Raw genomic sequence first — 25,005 nt, 5'->3', positions numbered from 1 at the left:
TTCGATTTAAGTTTATGATATGTTAAAAAAAGAAAAAAATTATATACAAAAGCTCTTAATTAAACTATATCCCATTATAAAAATTAAAAGAGTTGCGATAAGAGAAAATATGAATAGATTTTTAATTTAATTTTAAATTTATGTCTACCTAACTTATTTTTAACTAGCAGCTATGCCTCAAAGGCCTCTAGGGGCACTTGCGGTATCCCCCCCCCCATATTCTATTTCTCTTTTGAAGGGTGTTGGTAACCTCCCAAAAAATAAAACTTCGCAGGACCTATGAGAAGGTATAATGTAAAAAGGAGAACCAAATTTGTTCAGAGGTATGGGAGATCCTTTGGTATGACAGGCAGACAAAGATCCTGTTACTTTTATATAAGGGTTTACGGAAATAGTCCCTTTCGTGGCAACGCCCCATAAGGGGTGATTTGTCGTATTTTTAAAGTGGCTTTTGATAGGTTATTTTAGGTTAGGTTAGGTTATATTGGGTTAAGTGATGCCCCACAGGGTTAGGGAATAGGCCCCGCAGGGTTAGAGCCCCCCTCAGGGGCTAGAAATAGGCTTAAGGAGCGTTACCACGAAAGGGACTATACCCGGATTTACCAACATATTATGTCCTATCTATTCTATATACAACATATGTATTTAAAACATTTAATAATAACAAAGATTTTATTTCTAAGTATGTAAATGATATGTATATAGGATATACGGACAGGCAAACTTTCATAATTATCGCTTTGTGTCAAGCGCATGACAGTGGCGTGTAATGGGTTTTCATAGGGGATGTGCGAAGCGCACTCAAAAATTTAGTTATCCCACCCTCCACTGAACAAATCCAAAATGGTGTAATACAGACAAGAATCCACACGTTGTATACTTAAAAAATAAACATAATTTATATCTCATTGTCCTATGCTTGTGTAACCTACAGGTCTATCAGGAGAGAGGGCACATTGGGCTGTTTATTTCACTAGTCCCCAAAGTTTTATTATAATATTTTCTTATTCGTTGGCCTAACAATTTTGGGGACTTTTATTTAGTATTGGTTGGTTGGTTCATTAAGTGTCCAAAGTTTCAACCACTAATTGTAATCTATAGAAGTTTTTTTTTGTGTATAATCAAGGTGGTAGTTTACACAAATTTATCAGCCATTTTCCTATCCTTGGATACCTACAGATTTATATATGCACTGTACATAAAAATAATTGAATATGTTCACACGGCTGCCCAGCAAAAAATCTCATTTCAATGGTAAAGAAATTCTATTATTTCATCCCTTGTAGGATTGGGGATATTTTATCTAAAAAGTAATCCTGAGGTAGATCCTTAAAAAAACAAGGGTCACTTAGTACAGTGAGGAAAAATTATTTTCGAGAAAAATCCTCCAAAATCGCAAAAAATCTACAAAAATTAAACAAAATCATAAAAGAGTTATTAACAAAAGATTTTGTTTAATTTTTTGTAGATTTTAATGTGATTTTGGAGGATTTTTTACAAAAAAATATTTTTGCCTCACTAAGTGACCCTAATTTTTATAAAAGCATAAGGATGTCTTTGTGTATGTCCAGTGTCATTGTCTTGTTTTAACAGATTTTAATCTAATAAGTAGAAATCTTAAGACAAAAATAGATTTATATCCCAAATGATAATAAACAAACTTACGACTTCTGGAGATTATAATTATTGGTGGAAAAGTTTAAACACTAAAAGTATTGACCTAAACAATCAAAAACTAAAAAAGTATCCAAAGTTTTTGAGCCATAGAAAAATAACGTAGCTATAAAAGTTTGGGTACTAGTGAAATTTACAATACAATATCTCCTACAGGGGGGACTGCCATTTACACATCCAGCAAATTTACAGTGGATGTGTTTTCGCCAGTGCAATGGATGTATTTATGACTGCAAATATACATCCAATATTTTTATACATATGTCAAAAATACATCTCACACTGGCATTTACACATCCATACTTTTTCAATTATATGTCAGTTTCTGTAATGAAGCTTTTATGTTTTAATAATAAACACAAAGCAGTTTCATAGTTGTTTAAAACTATAGAATCACAGTATGTTTTTAAACGAGAAGTTTTTTCTATAATTAGGGTCCGTCCGACCGTAACGGTTAGCTTTTTTCGTTAATTTAGGCAAGTTAGAATTGTCCTATAGATTTCAAACTTTACATTATAATTACCATAACAGTTACGTACGATTTAGAAAGCATAGCAACCAAATCGTAACCAGAATGCTATAGGCAAAGCATCTCTATAATCAAGAATGTTTGTCCTTAAACAGTATCCTGTATTTTTCAGTTTTACAACAAATTTACTTATAATTTTGATTAAACTTTTGACTTCCTTTATATATTACTTATTTAGTTATGACACTCTACAATATACGTTTGTCCATCCGATTCAGAGCTTCGTTTTTATGTATGTTGTCATATTTGCTTTTATCTAATTTATTACGATACTCTGCTGTCATTCTACTGTTATAGACTAACTTTAGAAATAGCCTAGGATAATAATAAAAAAGTTTATAGTGTGTTGAAATATTTATGTTTATTTATAATATACCACCAATTTTTTGCTTGGTGAAGCGAAACTTCTATTTAATTGCGCATACTTCAAACGGCCTTCAATAATTTGCAGGTTGTCTTCAAATATGTCCTTTCAATAGCAATCTCGTTTGTTGGTATTTGACCCAGAATATTGATTTACCAAATTAATACATATAATAAGATTTGAATTTAAAACTCTCGTTTTATCATGTCAAAATGAATATTTTTAAAACTGACATGCGGAATTTTTGGTAAAAAATATAGAGTTCTTTTGACATCTAATTGTATCGAATTGTTTCAGGAATCATATTACAAAGTTACAATTCGATAGGTTACTTCTAGTATCCCTAAATTAACAAACAGAGCTATCCGTTATGGACTTATGGACGGACCCTAATTACAGAAAATCTTTTTAAAAGCGACAAACAACATGATATGTTGCTTAAGTAAAAATGTTTGAGTATAAATTGATTACCAACAGACAGACCAACGAATAATACTTAAATATAAATGCTTCCAATCAGACAATATATCTAAAAACAGTAGGTATCGCTAATTTATTGCAAAAACTAACGAAATTTGCAATTAAAAATATGAAAATCATAAGCATGCAACTGGCTAGAATTAAGTGGATAATTGTTTACTTAAGGTGGGGGGACATTTTTATTAAAAGCATAATTACAAAACATTAGATAGCCATAGATGCATCTGATTTAAAAGCTGGATTTGTACGAGGGGTGGTTGATCCAGCGATTTTAAGGGATAATACAATGGGCGATAAATTGATGACATCCCCAATGATGATACACAAAATTACCCCTTCTGTACATTACAATTAGAAGCTTAAATGTTTGGACACTAACCAATCGAACTTCAAAAAGTTCCCAAGGTTTTAAGCCAACGAATAAGAAAACCTTATTGTCAAACTTTGGAGACTAGTGTAATAAACAGCCCAATGTCCCTTCCCTCACTGGTTTTAACTCAAATATATTAAGGGATAATGCACTCGTCAATAAATTGATGTACGTCTCCAATAATGATAGACAAAATCATTTTGTAGAACGAAATTATTGCTTAAAAAGATTGAATTCTTATTAGAAGCTTTTTTCTTTTGGTCTTTTGTGCATTTTTCTTTTGTAGTATTTACATTTCTTTCATTGTTTTTTTACTGCTTGTTAAATGCCCATTATTGCAATTATATCTTTCAAATCTTTGTGATTTATTGCTGAACATATTTACATTGCAGATTTCAATTGCAAATATTTGCAATAATCTTTCATTGCACGGATTTTTTTATAGTGAAACTTTTATACAAGTTTTTCTGTTTATATGTCGGTATGTTTCCAATGCTTTTTATGACGTCGTTACACATAATATACCAATATACCAAAAATATTAGGTTTTTTCTCATAATGCATTTATTGCTTTTTGTAGGCGAGGTAAAGTTTTATTTTTATATGATTTTTTAACTTCATAATCTTAATTTATCGCAGCGTATTATAGACAGCTTTACACGGATGATAAAATGAAAAATATAAGATTAAAGTGCCGAGGGGCCAATGGCCCGGGCTAACAAAACTTATATTAATTTTGATTTCAATATTCGTGGAAAATTGTCTATTATACGGTTGAAGATTTGTGAAAGTAATAAAAACTCTGCTACTAAAGGATATAATAATTCTTGTTTAATTATCTAATTTTAACATAAATAATAAATAATGATTTTCTAAATCCACAAAATGTACGTACTATATTAAACTAATACATCATCTAATAGATTTTTTTTGTTTGTCAGATACAATTTTTCTCGTGAAAATATTTTTTAAAAATAGCAAGCTGTTACTTAACTTAACTTAAATATTGCACTGATTTTAAACAATTTATTATTTTATTTTAAGATTTTAAAGGGAAAACTCTACCTTCTTTAATGGTAATTAACATAGAAACTTAATATACATAAATAATCAGCAAAAAGTGCCTTTTTTGCTATAAAATGAGTAATGATATAACCTAAATAATAACTATAGTAGATAATGTATACATTTCAAGCAAAAAAGCCCTTAATGGTCTTAATGATTAGCGCCTAACGTCCAGTAATTTTGTTCTTACAACAAAACAAAAAAAATATTGTGAATGTTTAATGAAAAAGTCTTAGTTAGGCTTATTGTTCATTAAGTTTTTTTAGTTTTTTTTATGTTTTAATATTTTCGTGGAAAAATTGTCTGTAATACGATGGTATACATGATTTTTCAGTGTGGTTAGTACCGGTTCTAATCCAGCGGATACTAATGGGTTTCGAAGCAGTACTAGAAATAGGATTATTAATTGTATTTTAGCATTATTAATGCAAAAAAACATTATTTGAAACCTAATTTAATCAACAACGATAAGGCCAGCAATTTATAGTCGTTTGACTGCTTGAAATCATTATTATTAAAAATACATATAAAAAATAAATAACAGGTTTAAAAATCTCATTTGTAACATATTTTTAAAATAGCTCTTTGATACCTTGATCAACGATTTAACTTTTGTAGAATAAAAAGGACTTTTATGTTACAATATAAAACAATTTATGTCTCTCAGTAGATTAAACAATTTGGAGAAAAAACCAGGGCTTGGCAGCCGTGCGTCATCCGCGACTAAGCCTGAAATCAAACCCTTTTGGATGCTTTAAATCTTTTCTGAAAAGAGGGATTGTCATATTGGATGCAGCTGATTTTTACAACAGTACAAGGTTGATTTCTTTGAGGCATAGAAGCGGCTTACGCGCTGCTGCCGAGCCCTAGATAAAACATTCGTGTATTGATTATGATATTATAGGTGACTGGGTCAATCATAATACTATACGTTTATCTAATTAGGATTAGCTTTGACATTTCGTAGGGATAAAGGAAAAAGTAAGCTTTTGATGTAGGAAATTTGGTTTTCATCATATCGTATAAACAACTTTTGATTAAAGCTTTTTAAATAAATATTTTAGGCTAGGTTAAGGAATGGTTATATTATCCCCACAGTGGAGACACCCCGTTGGTATAGGTCTCCCTCCCCCTGGGAGCTAGACATATAATTTTTCCTCTTAAAAATAGAACTAATTTGACTGACTATATCCATATGCACAATTTGTCGAGCTTCGCTTTAAATGATTTTTTAATTCTAGTTTTTTGCATATATTTACTGATTTTTTATTCCTAAAAAAGTTAAAAAATACATTTTAAGCTAATTGGGACATGTTTGAGGTATTTCGATAATAATGCAATTTTATTTTATGTTTTCCACTCGCAACCAACTTTTAAATAAGCTTTCTTGAATCTTGATAATGAATTTAAATTTTTGCTTATTTTTTCCAGTATGGCTTCGAAACAGAGTAATATCCGCTGGTTTAGAACGGTTTCTCATCCATACTGAAAAATCTTTTATAGCATCGTATTGCAGGCAATTTTTTACAATTATTAAAATATAAATTATATGATTGTATCAGTTGATTAGCCCTGTGGGGAAATCTGTCGATAATACGATGCGGTAAATATTTTTGGAATGGTTAAAATTAAGAAATAGCTTCCCTTTAGTATTAGAATTTGTACATTTTGTAACCAATAATGTGGTTGGACTGCTACCAGTCAAACATCTTTTTTTTTGGCTAAAATGGAAAAGCAAATTTAGTTGTTTATGTAGAATCATATAAATGTACTAATATGAAAATCATTGGGTCACAACAAAATGAGCTTTAAATTTTGAGTGACACAAATATTTGGACAAAAAACCTTTGATAAGACGTCGCTACAAAAGACCTAGTAAAAATGAATCTAATCTAATCTACAAGACCCATCCGACAAACAACCTAAAGAACATAAGACCTAATGACGCCAGATATGGATGCTACTTAAATAGAAAAGAACCACAAAATAGCAAAAATTTGCAGTTAAAATAGATCAGAAAATAGCTAAAGTACATTTATGATTAAATAGGTGTCACTGTTTTAAAAGTATAATATAATATATATTCAAAGTAGTAAGTATATTTTCGTCTGTAGCCTTAGATGACAAGAACTATTGAACCGTTGAGTTCTCCACTTTATGCAAGCTTTGCATAGGACCATGTTTTAATTTTAGATTTAAATCTTTGCATGAATTTCGGCTTTCCACCATCATCCAAACTTCCTCAAATACGTAGCACTTAGAAGTTAAAGCGCAGCCAATAGTTTTTGATAAGGGCAACATCCATTAAAAACAAAAGTTGTAGTCACAATTGTTTTTATTTTGATTCAAAATTCCTCTAACATTTAAAAATCATCGACGACCTTATTTTGACAAAATATTAAAAATTTGTTTAATGAAAACATTAGATATAGAAATACTGATAATGTGACATAGCCCCGGGAACACAGACAACCAACTAAATGACTTTTTTCTAATCAAATTCAGATGATAACAACATAGTAACAAAATATAATGTCTGTGTGTTTGGGCTTCTACTCATGAGCCAAAAAAAGAATGAAAAAATGTTGACTGCTTTCTATAACTCGCAAAGATAGAGCTTTTAATTGTGATTGTTTTTTTCCAACTTGAAGTTGCTAAACTTTTCAACCAATAATTTTAATCTACAGATAGGGTACTTTTGTTTCTCATTAATTGGAATGTACGTCATTTTATCATTCATTGTCTTATCCCTTAAGTTTCCTGACAAAGCTTCGTTACAGACTGGCGGACATACCTAATTATAGACAAGCAAAGGTTTGAAAAATCCAGTAGCCAATATGTAATTTTCACATTGCATGTCTGACATTTCATTATAACAAGCATAAAACAAGGATGACAACATCCATTAAAACGAAGCTTATAAATCGGATAATGGTTTAAATAAATGTTATTAGCATGAACGATCGCTATCATAAACTGTATTATCTCTTTAAATCTGTTTCTCTTCAACAATTCAACAAATTAAAAAAACCAAGCTTTTAGAAATACATTTTCAATTTCGGTAAACAGACGTACATTTAATAAATGGCTTTTATAAAATTTGCTAATTAATTTTTTTAAAATCTTCCAAAATTTGCTGACAATATCCATATTAAAACAGTTTAGGAATCAAACCCAACTTTTTCAGCATAACAATATTTCTTCAGATGTTATATTACTGCCTGAGTATAAATAAAGTTTGGACAAGAACCGTGATTCAGCAAATTAAATTTTTTTTAATTCTGAAAAGAAGTTGTATCAACTTTTTTTTTATAGCTAGCCGGTCCTTTTAGTAAGTAGTAGATGTAAAATTTTTCATAGAATTCAGATATGCAATCGGTTTTTTTGTAGACCTCTTATTTTTTAAGTAATTTAAGTTTAAAAAAAAAAAAATTAAGTCGATTTTAAGGTACTAAAATGCAACAAAAAAAAAGAAAGAAAATGGCCATTATGAACAAAAATAGTAAGATCTTTAATTTGACACCTTACTTTTTCAATTCTGTCAGGTAATTATTGAAAAAATCGATTTTTTTAAACCCACGAGAATAAAAACTTTGAACTCAATTTTATCATTTCACAAGTAAAAAAATATGGGTTCATATATACCTTTAGAATCAGAAAAATATTACGAATCCATTGTAAGCAAAATTGAAAAAAAAAGTTTACAATATAGTATATAAACTACAATAAAAGGAATTATATGAAAATATCATATTATATTGTACAGGCAACGTCTTAACTTTTGAATTGGGTATAAAAATGGGAAGGGGGTATAGAAGGGGTAAAGAGGGGGTATAAAAGGGAAGACAATAGTGTTGCCAGAATAAAAAATACAATTGGCCATTTTTATATTTTTTTATTTTTTTACTTTTTTTCAATTTTGCTTACAATGGATTCGTAATATTTTTCTGATTCTAAAGGTATATATGAACCCATGTTTTTTATGTCTGTTTGAGAAAATATTTAGGTCTAAAGTTTTTATTAAACCGAGGTTAAAATAATAGATTTTTTCAATAATTACTCAACAGAATTTTAAAAGTAAGGTGTCAAATTAAAGATCTTACTATTTTTGTTCTTACTGGCCATTTTCTTCTTTTATTTTGTTGCATTTTAGTACCTTAAAACCGACTTAATTATTTTTTTAAAAAACTTAAATTACTTAAAAAATAAGAGGTCTACAAAAAAACCGATTGCATATCTGAATTCTATAAAAAATTTTACATCTACTACTTACTAAAAGAACCGGCTAGCCATAAAAAAAAAAGTTGATACATCTTCTTTGGAAATTTTTGTAACTTATATTGGCGTAAAACTTATTTTGTTTGTAATTTAAAGGAAGTGGGAAAAAATGGAGTGGGGGGAAAGAAGGAAGTGAGTTGTGGAAAAATTTTCATTTATAAATATTTGTCAGAATCCTGGTCCCTTGTCCCTAAGTTTGGGTAGGAAAGTTTAAATAATAAAGTTGACATGCCCCGAGCATTTTATTGATTACTATATCTACTATCTTGGACATCAATTGGAAATTTTTAAATTTATCAACATACATGTTTCTAAGCTCTTCTATGTTAGATAAGTTTTATTTTTTAAATATAAATCAGACATGGAAGAGTTGTCTGATCGATATAAACCTTTGTTTATAGTGACGAATCGTTCAGCAAAGCTACTTAAATAATAGTCCTTTCTGACAGTTTGGTTGTAATTACGTTTTGTTAGTCATAATATCTAAAGCACATCTACTCTGCGAGGTAGAATGTGTCCAATGACCTAATATTTTAAGACACAATTACAAATAGATTAAATTTGGTGTTTAATAATGAAAGTCAAGAAAAGGCAAAGGTGTGGCTTGTGCTCTTGCAATAATTTTTAGTTTTAGTTGTGATGCATCGTTTATAATGGATGTCACCGCTGAAATAGCCTAAAACCTTTTTATACTTATAAACATACTTTTATTTAATTTGTAACATGCATTGCCTTAAGATTTTAAAAATTTGGTTAATCTATATCTCATTCTATCCACAATTGAAAACACGCATATACACCAATTTAAACCTACTCAGGAATCTTAAGGGATAAGACAATGATGAACGAAAAATTTATGTGCTTCCCCAATGATGATACACAACATAACCCTTCCGTAGATAAAAAATAAAATTTATTGAAAAGTTTGAAAATTTCCTGTTTAAAACCAACCAATCAAAGCTCAAAAATTGTTGACAACTTAATGATACAACTTTGGGTACCAGTGTAATTTACAGTCCAATTTCCCCCCACTCCCTGAAAGCTACTACAAATTTATATGTAGCGTGGTAACAAAAACAAGAATCAAAACGTTCAAAGGTACTTATACTAAAAAAATTTTATCTTTCACTCAATGTGCCTTGCGAACACAACTTAGCCCCGCCCCTTCCTTGAATTTGAGAGAAATTTAAAGAATGAAGAGGGGACTTCTAAACTCATTTGAATAACCCCTGCTTGAGGCCTCAACACTGTGGGGCTACCCTGTACCTAATATAACCTAACCTAATATGACCTAAAGTACCAACACCGCACGAAAAAATCTAACCACTCTATAGTTATTTTGTTTTTCTAAAGTTATTACAAATGGAGGGTTGCAACTCCCCCATCCTCTCATTAAAAATACTCTAATTTTCCCAGCCTTTCAGAGATCTTTAATATAATACACAGGACGTAGTAATTGTTCTACTTAAAATACATTATAATGGTAGTAATATTTATAGATATGCTACGAATCTAAAAATAAACGTTGAAATTTGTAAGTATATAGACGAATAGATGGGACTAACAATGAAATTATAGGGATATAACCTTTAGAACTCATAAGGGGTGTAAAGAAAAAAATATTTTTATTGTAAACCCAACAATTTTGGTTCAAAGTTTCTAGATTTAATTTCACTGACATATTAATTTTTAATGTTATTTCGATTAATTTCTATATTATATCTTGTTTTTTTTTCTGAAGCTTGAGATTTCAAAACTACTGTCTGATTAGGTTCTTTGAAGCTTTGAGGTAAGCTCCTTACAGGTCCCAGGTTGGTTTTAGGCTATTTCAGTTTAGAATAAAAATCTTTCTACACATTTTGTTAAAAATGGTACCTACTGCTGCTATGTCAGGTGCGCGACATAAATAGTTAGAGTAGGGGGAGTGCCTTGACCCATAAACAGCCATTGAAACCCCTCATTTTACCTTCCTCGAACTTGGATGTTCTTGCGGTTGAGCTTCACCTTTATTTATATTATCATCCTTGTTTTTTAAAAAAAAAGTATGATTGACAAAACCATATTATTATCAAACGATCCCATTTTTATTTCTTTTCACAAGATAAAAGCTCTTTGACAAGACTGGGACCAAAACAAATATCTTTTTGCCTTTTTTTCTTCTCCTTTTGTTATATATTATATATATACAAGGACATTGTATCCATGAGTAGCGCAGCAATAACAAGCTTGTGATGGTTTGATGGCAAAAAAAAGTTTATCTTATAATACATAAGACAATAAAAAATAACTGTTTTTTTGTGTATTCAAAGAATGAATTAGAAAAATAGATTGACTTTTCAATTCTAGGCATCATCTATTGATAAACCATTGCAAGCGACATATCATTAGATGGATAATTTGTTTAATAGACGTACGTACATAGGCTCGTGAAGCTTCGCTACTAATAAAGTATTGATCCCAAAAAAGATTTTCAAAAGTAATATGACAGTAGTTTTATAGGGGATATTGGCAAAAATAAGTGTGATTTAGATTATTAAACATCTATAGAAACCTATAAATAAGTTCTACATAGCAGGGATTTAGGGCGATTTAAATTATAAAAATAATTTCCATCTTATCTGCTGATAAAATCCACTGGAGAAAAACAGGCTCTAAATCGTGTTAAGGACACGAGTTTTGTATAGAAATTTTCCACGAAATAAAAGAAAATTAAGATGAATAATCTATGGGTGCTTTCCAAAAGCAATTAATCCTTCAGCTTTTTGTTGGTTTGGTTTGATAGGTTAGGTTAGGTTATATGTATTATTAGGTAGCCCACCGCAAATATAGTGCCTGTTGGTTAGGACACCGCAGGTTGATGTAAAAATTACACTTCTTTAATTTGCAACTCATTTGAAAAAAAGGAAAGGGGAGATTCATTGCTTGACACCCACTCTGAGAGAAATCACTAACACCAAATAATCAAAAGAGTGATTCATCCATTAGAGCTACCTATCAGACTAACGAAAAAGCACTTATTATAAAACAAAAATAATTTTTTTTTCTCGTATTCATTCGAATCCGGTGGATAGGAACCGGTTCTCATCCATACGAAAAAACTATGTCTAGCATCGTATTATATCCAGTTTTCTACGAATATAGAAATGTACAATCACAAGATTAAAACTAGTTTTTTTAGCCGGTACCTTCGGCACCACGGGGCTAAAAAAACTAGTTTTAATCTTATAATTGTACATTCTATATCCGCGGAAAGCCGTTTATAATACGATACGAGAAATAACTATTATTTAATTTATCCATCCCTATATCCTGCTATATATAGCAGGCCTTTGAAAAGATCTCTCACAAGATTTGTGATTCTAAGATTAGTAGGACCAATAGTGCTCTTATTAATGTTCTCAAAACTCAGGGACCATAAGGGATAAGACAATGGACAATTTAAAAATACTAATTATAATATATGTATAATTATTGGTTGAAAAGTTTGAACACTATTAGTTTCGAACCTAACTTTAAAAATCCAATTAACGTAAGTAAAATTTTTGATCCAACAAATAACATAACGTTGACATAAAACTTTGGGTACTAGTATAATTTACAGCCCAATATCCCCACCCTACCTGACTAATGGCGAGACTTATTTTAGTAGCGCAGCTACTCTAAAATTATAACACCCAGTTTATAATATAAATGCAAAACACAGGTTAAATTATATTGAAAAAAGCTTTCTATGACAATATAGGTAAAATATAGAAATTAACACTTTAATTGAATAATAAGTCATTTTTGTCACTATTCTACTTATAACATAAGGCATCTGATAATGAACAAAATTACCAATTCTGTAGATTTAAATAAATGGTACAAAAGTTTGGACATGGCTGGTTTTTACATTTCAATCATTATTTAGTAAAAGTTCCCAAAGGTTATGAGCCAACAAATGAAAAAAAACACCATTTTGTCGACATAAAGCATTGAATAAAAAAAGTCAAACCTTCTAAAATTATTTACAAAAAACCTATCCCGACTTGAAACATTTAAAATGACATAAATTCATACGACAGTCTTGACAAAAGAAATTTTATGAGTTCGGATTCCTAGGTCTATTATTTCCAAAATAGCGCTCACATATCAAAAGCTACTTTTTAGCCAATTGAGTGTATATATTTAGAGTTAGCATACACGGGACAATTACGGCGACACCTTTTTAGTAAAGCAAATAGGCTAAAATATAGACAAAATGAAACTTTGAGCTAAATAAACCAGTATGTAAACAAGGTCAATTACCGTTTTAAAGTAGCGAAGCTGTTTGAAATTATAGAGAAAAAGTTATGACACAGTTTGGACAGGGACTCGAACTCATTATTGACTACACGATGTTCAACTTTGTTTAACAAAATCAGTAAATTCTGTAAACAGACAACAGATATATAAATACCAGGGGTCTTAAGGGATAAGACAATGGACGGTATATTGATGTACACCAATAATAATGATAAACAAATTACTCCTGAAGTATATAAAAAACTATTGGTTGAAAAGTTTAAACACCAAAGTCAACGAATGAGAGAAAATGTTGATAAAACGGACATTCCTAAAATTTGATAAGCTTCTTAAAAAATTAATGTTTAAAAGCTATTTTTTAGGCTTCTATATTTAATTTGTCTAATATTACATCCCACCATAGTGAAATACAGAGTTACAAGGATAGGGCACTTGGAATAAGGGGTTGGAGAATAATTTAACTAGCTTTGTCCTCCTCCCTCCTTGGTAAAATAAAGCCACAAAAAGAAAGAAAATGCAGGGATCTTAAGGGATAAGATAATGGACGAAGAATTTATGCACTTCCTAAAGGATGATAAACAAATCAACAACTTCTGTAAAGAAGGTGTATTAACTTTTTTGCTTTTTATTTAAAATAGCTAGTCGGTGTCCCTTTCCTCCCAGGAAAAAAAATGTGATTAAATTTGAGACAAGTCTATCTGCTGGTTTCCCTTGGGTAAATGTAGATTTATAGGGTCTAGTAGCTAACTTTGCACTAGGTATCTATTGGAAAAACAAACTAAATCTACAAAAGTTTTTCAAGGCAAAATTTTTCTGAAATAAGAGTCTGTAATATGTCCGTCTGTAAGTAACGGTTAGCTCTTTTCGTTTAGGCATGATATAGGCATGAAATGATAGAATTGTTCTAAAGATTCCAAACTTTGGATACCTGAATTATTGAAACTCCGTTATCCATTGGTGAAAATGTTTTAAAGAAAGCTTTTTCTTTTTTAAATTCTCTAATTAAAGTGAATCAATAAAGGCACAGCCCATGCTTTTCTAAAGCACAAAACCAACAAATTTTTATTTAAATATGGGGGGCAATTATAGATTGGCATACAGCTGAACATCAATAAAACAAAAACCATCATGTCAGAAAATAGCGAAATAAAATTTTTAAAGATAAGCAAGGAACTGTAAAACATTAAAAAGTACCTAATGAATTTATAAAAAAAAACATCTTCTGTAAATATTTCTTAAAATGTAATTGTCTTAATCTTTTTTAAAATTATCATAAATCTTCATGTTGTCAAATAATCCACCAAACTTATGAAATGTAGGGTTTATTCGTTTACGAGATCTTAAGGATCATACTGTTATTTTACAATATAATGTTTGGTGAAACTAACGGGCATATGTGAAACCAACATAATCTAGTTATAGAGTAGCTATGCTATTAATAATCCAATGCTTTTATAGTTTATAGTTTACAATAGGAAAATTTTTATTAACGTGAGACTGTTAATAAGACGTATTTAGATTTGTATCAATTTCAGGCACTAAAAGAATAGTAAATGTAAATTCTACATAAAAGATGAAAACACACATCCATTAAGCTCTTAAAAGTAGAATGAAGGACAAATCAACAATAACTTTTCAAGAGTTTCATAACTTGTTCTTTGTAAGAGGAACATTCATTTAAGTCTAAACAAAATTGTACATAAATTTGTAGCAAAGAAGGCGTCTTAACTTTTTTGCTTTTTATTTAAGATAGCTAGCCGGTTCTTTTAGTAAGAAATAGATGTAAAATGCTCCATAGATTTCAAATATGCAATCGTTTTTTTTAAGACCTCTTATTTTTGAAGTAATTTAAGCTTTTAAAAAAAATAATTAAGTCAGTTTTAAAGGGCGAATATAGGTTGGATATGATATGAGCTTATATGAAAGGTGCCATTACATACTTTTAGAATATCTATGCCAAATTTTAAAATTCAAAAAAATCCTTTAGTAGAATTTTCAATTTTCTGGTTTGCTTCAACATATAAGAAATGAGATTGCCAACAAAATCGTTTATTTTAGCCCTTTACAAGACCTTTTTTTGACTATTTTTCTTATGTTCATTTACTTAATACATTTGCATGCATCTTTTAAGATCATAAAAATATTAATTCGGTTAATTTTATATGTAAATAATCAAATAACAAAAAATCGTCAAGAGGTGTGACGTCATAGACACGTCACACATTCCACCGCGTAAAAACTTGGATAAATATTCATTACTAAACGTATTTTTAATGCAATTATTTACCCCTGTGCGTATATGTCAGCTGATTTCAATAACAAACAAACCATAGCGACTCTCTGTAACGTAGTATTTCATAACAACTGGTTGCGGCAGGATATTCAACAGTTATTTTGAAAATTATTTATTCTTTATTATTGTATATTGTATTGTAAATATACTGCTGTTATGCTTTCATTATTTCGTTTGGAATAGTAGCTTTGTTTTTATTAACTTCATATTTCTATTTACCTCATTTTGAAGTTGCAATTAATTTTACGGGTATTGTGGTGTAAGGAGCTTTACTACTTCAACATCCCCTTTTTCTTATTTGATTAACCTCTCCCTGTCTAATTTATCTAATTTCTTGCTACTCCTCTTAAACCCCCCCCCCCCCCCCCCCCCAATACCTTAGATATTTGTATCGTCGTTCTTGCACTTTTGATAATTTTGTTCTAATCTTATGCTTATACTTTTTAAAAGCGAAGCTTTTTTATAATTAGGGTCAGTCCGTCCGTCCATACGTCCGTACGTCCGTTACAGACAGATGGCTCTTTTCGTTAATTTAGGCATGTTAAAATTGTCATATCAATTTCAAACTTTACATGGAGATTCCTATAGTATTAAGGTACGATTTATAAAGCATAGCAACTCTATACGCATTACCAGAATGTCCGTACGTCCATTTTAAACATGTAGATTTTTTTTACTTTTTTAACAACAAATTTTTATGTGATCTAATCATCCGATTGATCTGATTTTTGGTATATTGATTCCTGGGACAACAAAGTATAATGTTATAAGCGAAGCAACTCTATAATCAAGTCCTAAAATGTAAGTATGTCCATAATCATTCACCTCTATCAAGCAGTTTTTCAACAAATTTACTTACAATTTTGCTTCGAATCTAATACATTTATATTTATTGATTATTTAGTTCTGACACTATACAGGTGTAAATGTCCGTTTGTCCTACCGTTTCAGTGCTTCTCTTTTATGGATGTTGTCATCCTTGTTTCAGTATATTTTCCCAACTTAATATTTTTTCTAGCATTTTCATCCTCTTGTCAGTAAAACACCCACTGCTCGATTTTGGTTTAAAATGAACGACAAATGCTGTGCACGCCACTGAAAAGATGTTTACTTTAAATATTATTCAGATATTGAAGTTGGCTTAGACCTCAAGTGTTTAAAACTTAATTAAAGAATATTTTTTTTAATTTCAGGTGAAAATGTTTCAAGTTGTTGAAGTCTAAAAAACCTTAAAAATAAAGTTCAACAATTTACATATAAATACAGGTAATAATAAGGGAGGATTTTTTTTAGTAGCGAAGCTACTCTAAAATTCACTATGTTCGTCTGAGACGTAATGGGGTAAATTTGATTTTCTCGGCTGCTAATGAAGATATACAGCTATTCCTATGTATGACAAAGGCACATTTTTTTGCCTTTCTGTCTATTGGTCATGAATTATAAGGTTTTTTAAAGGTCTTGTGACAGCTGAAATTTTCAGTGAAGATTTATGACATGCAATTATAGTCTTTTCACAGACATAAACCTTATTTTTTAAAGATTTCATGATATTCTTTTGATTTTAATATATACTGTCCCTTTTTTTCTTGCTATGGCATAATTTTGGTGAACTTATTTTGTTATTAGTTGAAATCTTTTAATATGTTTGTCCTTCTCTACTTATGGATGTTTTCATACTTGTTTATTTTACTATTTCATTTAAAGATTTAGTTTCCATATTACAATACGTGCTTAACTTTTAAGTTTCACCGGTTGAAAATATACCCTGGAAACAGTTTATTGTAATAAGAAAATAATTTTTTTTAAAGGTTACATGTCGATGCTGATGTATTTAAATACCACCTTTGCAAATTACCAAGAATATTAACTTGGAATAATATAATCTCAGGTATACTTCTTACTTTTAATAAGAGATGAATAAATGTCTCTGACTTTGACTGGCAGGATACCAATAACTAGCAAAACTGTGTAAATACACAAAAGGATTATGTTATAGGACATATTTGAATTTTAGGACTTGATTGAAGAGATGCTTTGCTTTAAATATAGTACCTTTTTGTTCTAGCAATCATTGCTCTAAAATTAACCTAGGATTTTTTGTTATCAATATTAGATTTGCTATGTTTTAAAAAAGTTTAAAATCAATAGCACAATGTTAACCATCCTAAATTAGCAAAAATAGCTAGGTGTTACGTCCGAATGTACAATCAGATCATGAGTATAGTAATGCCTCACTATAGAAAAACGTTACTTTCACTTCAATTTATGGAAGGAGGAAAAAAATATTTTTGCTTGTAATTTCAAGAATTAGAGATAATTTTGAAAATTAATTGGTGCTAATTTGACTCTTTAGTATGTGTGGGAGAGGTTGGACATATAGGAAGGTGAATCCACCCCTCTGACAATAAACTAACACCACCATGTTGTCTGTATTATACTTCACTCAATTTTGGTTTAAGGCGGGTATCAAGCCCTTTAAAAAAAAACGTGCATTTTTTTATTATGAAGAATTTTATATTTTTCAGGAATACCATGAAGACAGACTATTTCTTGCAACTGTGTCACTGAAAGTTGAACTATAATTGGTAAAGAAGTTTACGAGATCCTAGCAGACAAACATACAGACACAGATCCTGTTACTTTTGTATAAAGATAAAAATAGTAAAATTAGGGTAGAAATTCTCACTCCACAGGTTTTTTTTAAAAACAAAGCTTTTCTATAATTAGGGTCGGTCTGTCCGTCCGTGACGGATAGCTTTTTCGTTATTTTAGGCAAGTTATAATTGTCCTATCGATTTAAAATTTTGTATGGTTGATCCCTTTAGCAGTTAGGTAGAATTTAAAAAGCGTATCAACTCTTTAATCGTTACCAGAATGTCCATAAGTCCATTTTCAACATTTTTTCACTTTTTTAACAAAAAATTTTTATTTGACCTAATTAGTAATTATCCAATTGATCTGACTATTGGTTTACTGATTCCTTGGACAATAAAGTACAATATTATAAGCGAAGCAACTCTATAATCAAGTCCTTAAAATGTAAGTATGTCCTCAAACATTATCCTGCATCAAGCAATTTTTCAACAAAGGGGGGGAGGGAATGTGGTGACTCGTCACACGACATACCAGCAATTTTATTTTGGGTGCTAAGTTCCCTTAGTTTTAGAGATATTTGAGTAAAATCTTTTTGGTTGTGTCACTTATTACCCCAAGTTATGGTATCTTTAAAAAAAACGGCGGTCTGACCACCACTCCTGCCTTTCGCCGCCATTTTCCGCCACCACCCAAAAATTATTTTTATTGCATTTCTCGCCAAATTAGGCAATTTGGAATCAATGTTATTTTTTTGGCGGTGGATAACGGCGGGATACTAAAACTTGGGGTAATTAGTGACACAACCAAAACAATTTTACCCAATTCTCTAAACTAAGGGAGTGGCACCCAAAATAAAATTGCTGGTTTGTCGTGTGATGAGTCACCACCCCCCCCCCCTTTACTTATAATTTTGCTTCGACTCTTATCCATTTATATTCTAATTATTCAGTACTGACTCTCTACATGAGTCAATGACCTTTTGTACTACAGTTTCAGAGCTTAGCTTTTATGGATGTTGTCATCCTTGTTCTTTCTATATTGAGAATTTTGCCACCACCCAACAACAGATTGCTGGGTTCTAGAATAAATATTCTCCGCAAAATTTTTGTTTCCTTCAAAAATGATTTATGGTGATTGACAAACCTGACCCTCCCCTTCTTTAAATGTGATGAATATGCATCTAGGGGCGAAGCAATTTGCCTTTTACATTGTTATACTTTTATAATATTTTTGTCAAATTAAAACTTTAGTACACATGATATTTGTTATTGTTATGTTATGGTATTAAATTAACTAATAAATGCTAAACATTTTAAAACTTTTGTAGTTGGTGTGTCTTATTTTACTTATAGGGGGAAGGTGTTCTTCGTAATAGCGTAGCTACTCTAAAATTTGAAATGTCAGTCTGTCCATATGAAAGTTTTTTTAGAAAACGTGATTTTTCGGCTCCTGCTTAAAGATAGATTGCTGAAAATTCTCATTCCTGTTAACATTCCCATCATAAAGGAACATAACTAACTAATACATCCATTACGGTCGGACTGCTTTTTTATTTGTTGTGTCTCCCACCTGATACAGTACAGCAGTGAGAACTATTTTAACATCTTTAATTCGATATTCAAACCTATCACCTTATTAAAAATTATCATTTTTGATATCTTAAATAAGGGGGGGGGGGGAAGTTTTGACACATTTGCGTAAACCTGGCACCTAGGCTTTATCTTTGAACTGAGAGGATAGGTTATTAGTGATAAAATCATTCTTATATGATGAATTTCACGAAGTTTTAAGATTTTTTGGATAGGCCTCCAGGTTCCGGAGCTCTAGACCTCCAGGTGGTCTCTGTACAGGTAAAAAAGAAAAAAAAAATTTTTTTTTAGTTACAGGTCAACTTATAAAACAAAATATGCATCTTTTTTAATATTATTCACATATTAGAAGAAAAAAGATGCATATTTTGTTTTATAAGTTGATTTTTATCTTAAAATTTTTTTTTTTTTTTTCATTTTTACCTGTACAGAGACCACCTGGAGGCCTGGAGCTCCAAAAAATCTTAAAACTTCGTGAAATTCATCATATAAGAATGATTTTATCATTAATACTCTATCCTCTCAGTCCAAAGATAAAGCCTAGGTGCCAGGTTTACGCAAATGTGTCAAAACTCCCCCCCCCCCCCCCTTGAACATGCTTGTTCATATCAATCAACCGAAAAATTTACATTTTTCTCCTTAAATTGGCCATGGGTGTTTGTTATGCTTGATTTCGCCAAAGATTGTTGTGAAAGAAAACGAATATAAGGGAAGGGAGAGTTTCAGAGGTAAAACTTAATCCTTATAATAAAGTAACAGGATGTTTGTATGTTATTAGATGTTTGTACCGAAGGTTCTCGCTAACCGCTGAACCGATCGGGTTCTCCTTAACAGGGTAGATTCTCATATGTCCGGGGAAGATTTATAACTATTTTCGGGGAGGGTACCACCACCCTCTCTAGAGAAATTAAATTTTTTTTAAATTTCTCGATTTTAGAAAGAGAGTTCAACGAAAAATAAACGTGAAACGCAAAATAGCCATATTTTAAATATAAAAAAAAAACATTTCAAGTGCCGCTAGTTTTAGATAAAGCACCACTTTTTCTTTACATGTTTGTTTCTCATTCCTATACATGCACCTACAGGTCTACACAATAATAAAGCCTCTCAATTTAAATATCTGAAACTATAAAAAGAAATAAAGAATAAAGCTTATATTAAAGGGGTAGTTCCATGAAGTGCAATGAAGTGTGAAACATTGTGAAAATCAATGCTTAGAGTATTTAATAAAAGATTACTTAAGAACATCAATCACACTAATTAAATGCAAAGCTACTCCATATTACTTTTACTGATTTTCATTTTTTTTGTCCATATGTCTGTCCAAGATTTTCAATATTAAAGCTTTTCTCTTTTAGAATGTGAATCTCATTTGTGTACAGTCCCCTTTTCTATCAAAGGAATTTGTTACAGATTGACCAACCGGCTTAAAATAGATGAGCCTCAATTAGGAAAAAAACATTAATGTTATGTTGCTTGAAAATGATAAATACGTTATATACCTAAAAACTACATTTTATTATTAATTGTGAGACCAACTTTACTTGGTCATGTGTTAAAATTGGTTTCACCCAAGAATCTCTGTAAATTTAAATCAGACCTTTTGGTTATTACAAACAGACCCTCTTTTTTACTAATTAGGGAAGGTGGTCAAGACATAATTTAAGGGAAAGGAACACTTTTTATCATAGTGTGGTTGTTTCTCATCCCGATAAATTCTGGACTGGTTTTTAGAATAATGATCAAGGTATAATGCTGTAAACAAAGTTTCTGTATAATCAAAACACGCAACTGTTGCGTAACATGTGTTGCATTCGCTTGTTGTCAGGAAGGTGATAGGTTTGAATCTCAGCCGGACACCATGTCATAACTAAAGACGTAAAAATGGTTCCTACTGCTGCTTTGTCAGGTGTGCAACATAAATAGTTAGAGAATGGGGAATGTCTTGCCCAAAACAGGCGCAACTCATTACCATGCACTAAATACTTCTCAAAGGTCGTGTAATCAAAGGGTTGTTTGGCCTAATCATGCACTTCAGTAGCAAGATTTGGTTCAGAGATACTGGTTTCTGTCTAATATCAGTGAAACTAAAAGAAAAGGTGGACTTTCATACCATTAGTAATAGAGTAGACACATATAAATAGAGCAAGCTTAGTATTATATTATTATTTTATTGCAAATACATATTTATAATTGTTTAATGCAGATTGAATATGATGATGTATGAAGAGACTAGAGATGGCAAGGATTGGCTAACGTAACGTCACAGCTTGTCTTCGCAACATCTCAATCTAAACAAAATAAATGTAATGGAATTGGTGCAGTTCACGGTAAAATAGTCCTGGGATCGATTATATCAACAGAAAAATATTTATATATTATTTTCAAAGCTACTCGCTGATTCTTAGAGGCCTTAAATAACTAATAACTATGGGCGGGCCTTTGGAACAATGCATTGAAAATGCAAAAGATTTTATGTTTTTTTCTTTATATTACTATCCACGGAAAGCTGTCTTTTAACCCTACAAAAGTCGGACCTCTTACCCCTGTTTGGTTAAGAATTTTGGACCGGATTCGGATTCTTGTAAGAATCTGTCCAAAAATAGAACAGATTCCCCGCGGATTCCGGATTCTTATTTTTTGACGGTTTCCAGATTCCAGATTCTAGCAATATTTTAATAGTTATTTCTTTCAGCGTATTATAAACGGCTTCCGCTGATATAGAATGCACCTCGGGGCTAAAAAAAACTTGTTTTAATCTTATAATTGTACATTTTTATATTCGTAGAAAGCTGGATATAATACGATGCTAGACATAGTTTTTTCGTATGGATGAGAACCGGTTCCTATCCACCGGATTCGAATGAATACGAGAAAAGACTTTAAAAAAAATAAATTAAGGGATTAAATTATGCCGGGTACTGGGTAGAATCTAAAGCTGCGTTTTTTCATTGTCTCATCCACTGTACATACCTTGACAAGGATGACATGGATCCATGGTAACCATTCTTCTCAATTTCCAGCACCTTCATGGCGAGCTTCAGCACAGACTTGTCTTTCCAATGAACCTCCAACTCTTACATCATTACAATCTTCCTGATAATAAGGGTGATTAGGTCCATAAGAAGCGCAGCAATAATAAGGATGAAATTTTATAGCAGATGTACAGTAGTCATAGAAAATAAAGACATTTTAAAAATTTTGGTATTCCCCCTCCCCCACCCACTCCACCCCGAGAACGATAATTTAAAAAAAATAGGTTAGGTTATAGGGTAGGAGGCTACATAAAATAGTTTTTAATCTTTAATAATTGTACCTTTTAAAATTCGTACCAAGCTGTTTATAATACGATGCTATAAACAACTATTATCCCATCTTATTATAAACAGCTTTCTGCGGATATACAAATGAAAAATCATTTGGTTAAAACAAGTTACGTTAGCCCAGAGGGGCCAATGATCTTTATTTTAATATTCGTGGAAAGTTTTTTGGATGATATCGTTTCGAAGCCATACTGGAAATTATATAAATTAGCGAAGCACAAAATTATAAAATTACTACAGAAGTTTAACTCTCATCCCCCGAATTTAAAATTAAAAATGGTTGGTAATGCCCTCCCCCCCCCCCCACCTATTTTTTTATATTTTTGCTTATAAATAAAAACCGCTAAAAATCGCACGTACCTTTGTAGTTTTTTCTTAATTTTTCCTTACAGTTGTCGCACTAAATATTTTGCTAGCACTTACGTAAACAATAAAATTCTAATTCGGCTTTCAGAGTCAGACACATATAAACACAAACACACACATCATACATTTTGCGTTGAACTTGGAAGGAAAGGAATTCATTGATTTAAAAATGTAAATAAAAAACATATGTTAATTGTTTTTGTCTGCTGAAAATTACCAATGACGTAATTCTTTAAAATGCGTATTTGAAGACATTAAATCTTAAATTTTCTCCTGTCAAGACTTTTTTTTAAAAATCAGTATTATTTTTGAATATTCTTGTTGGGGAATATTGTCTAGAATGAAATTGAACACAACCCATCGCCAAATCCTTTTGTCTTTATTGGGACGAGAATTAAACAATAGTATTTAGATACAACATTCGCAGCATCCTGGTGTGATGCAATGGTGTTTGGATTTCTTAGGGAACCACAATGGTTACGCGAAATGACGTGATTATATCCACGAATCGGCCCGGTTTTTGGCTATATACGGACTTATACAGTTAAATATGTCAATATCTTTAAGTTATTTGTAATCTATATAATTGCATGATTGAAATAAGCTCATATCATATCGAACCTATATTCGCCCTTTAAGGTACTAAAACGCAACAAAATAAAAGGAGAAAATTGCCAGTATGAACAAAAACAGTAAGATCTTTAATTTGACACCTTACTTTTAAAATTCTGTTGAGTAATTATTGAAAAAATCTATTTTTTTAACTTTGGTTTAATAAAAACTTTAAACCTAAATATTTTCTCAAACAGACATAAAAAATATGGGTTCATATATACCTTTAGAATCAGAAAAATATTACGAATCCATTCTAAGCAAAATTGAAAAAGTTTTATAAAACTATAATAAAAAATATAAGTCTATTTTAACCCTTTACAGTCGGGCCCCTTGCCGCACCTTAATCAGTCGGGGGGGGGGCGTTCAACGCCCCCCCCTATTATCTCGGTTCCTATTAGAGCTAGAGGGCTAAAATTTTTTGTGCAAGTCCCCTGTGTTATGATGAATTTTCGACCTAAAGTAAGTCAAGGTCAATTTTCGCTTCCTTCACCCTTTTATTTAACAACCTTTGTTTTTAGGTCCTTTTTTACTTAAAAATTTCAAACGGCTGTAATTTTTTTATTTTTGAAGCTAGAAAAAATTTTTTTTTGCAGAAAATGTTTATTTTTATGTAAATTTTATGTTTGAAATATCAAAACATAAATTTCAGCGGCCGCAGCTGTACTTGGCAGCTGCCAGCTGCCGCAGTCGGCGGTCGGTGGGAAAACGGCGGCGGATCTTTATGAAATTTTAATACATTATGTAGACATGTAAGAAAAGCTTAAGTTTAAAATTAGAAGTCTCTAAGTCAAAAATTGCGGCCACAGGAGCCTTTTAAAGATTTCTGGAGACCTGGAGGATCAGGACCTGCAGGATCATACCTGGAACCTAAAATTGACTTGAACACCTGTATTTAATATGAGGATGTACTATTAGAGGATATTTTAGTATTTTGGTAAGATAAAATGCTTTGTTTAAGTCAAAAAAATATTTTTGATCTTTACCTGGATGACCCTGCCAGGTTTGCTGGCATCCTGTGCCCGCCAGGATGGAGATATTCAAAAAATTCCAACTCTCAGTTATGTGTCATACCCAAACTTAAAAAGTCAAGCAGTTTGGGCTCTTTATCTTTCACACACAGAAAATGAGATAGAAAAAACCGGAGGGGGGGGCGTTCAACGCCCCCCCCCCGACCGTTAAG

The 25,005-nt window shown here is 31.1% G+C and overlaps 2 long non-coding RNA genes across 3 annotated transcripts; one reads left to right on the top strand and one right to left on the bottom strand.

Moving 5' to 3' along the window:
• Positions 1-14,933: 14,933 nt before the first annotated feature.
• Positions 14,934-19,250, top strand: LOC145323844 (uncharacterized). 2 transcript variants are annotated; one of them, XR_013881118.1, is made up of 4 exons: positions 14,934-16,603; positions 17,146-17,225; positions 17,863-18,030; positions 18,976-19,250. It is a non-coding gene; the product is annotated as an uncharacterized LOC145323844 (long non-coding RNA). The 2 variants fall into 2 exon arrangements; XR_013881117.1 differs by having other exon boundaries at positions 14,935-16,603; positions 17,863-19,250.
• Positions 19,251-21,672: 2,422 nt separating this feature from the next.
• On the bottom strand, positions 21,673-23,475 carry LOC145323833 (uncharacterized). The gene is made up of 3 exons (XR_013881115.1): positions 23,205-23,475; positions 22,495-22,617; positions 21,673-21,812 (listed from the first exon to the last, which is right to left on the bottom strand). It is a non-coding gene; the product is annotated as an uncharacterized LOC145323833 (long non-coding RNA).
• Positions 23,476-25,005: the final 1,530 nt, after the last annotated feature.

This window comes from Acartia tonsa, chromosome 7 (genome assembly GCF_053477335.1).
Source record: "Acartia tonsa isolate MP-2025a chromosome 7, ASM5347733v1, whole genome shotgun sequence".
In the NCBI taxonomy this organism is placed as follows: Eukaryota; Metazoa; Arthropoda; class Copepoda; order Calanoida; family Acartiidae; genus Acartia; species Acartia tonsa.
Note: the sequence above shows the minus strand (reverse complement) of the source record. Positions and strands in the feature narration are given on the sequence as shown.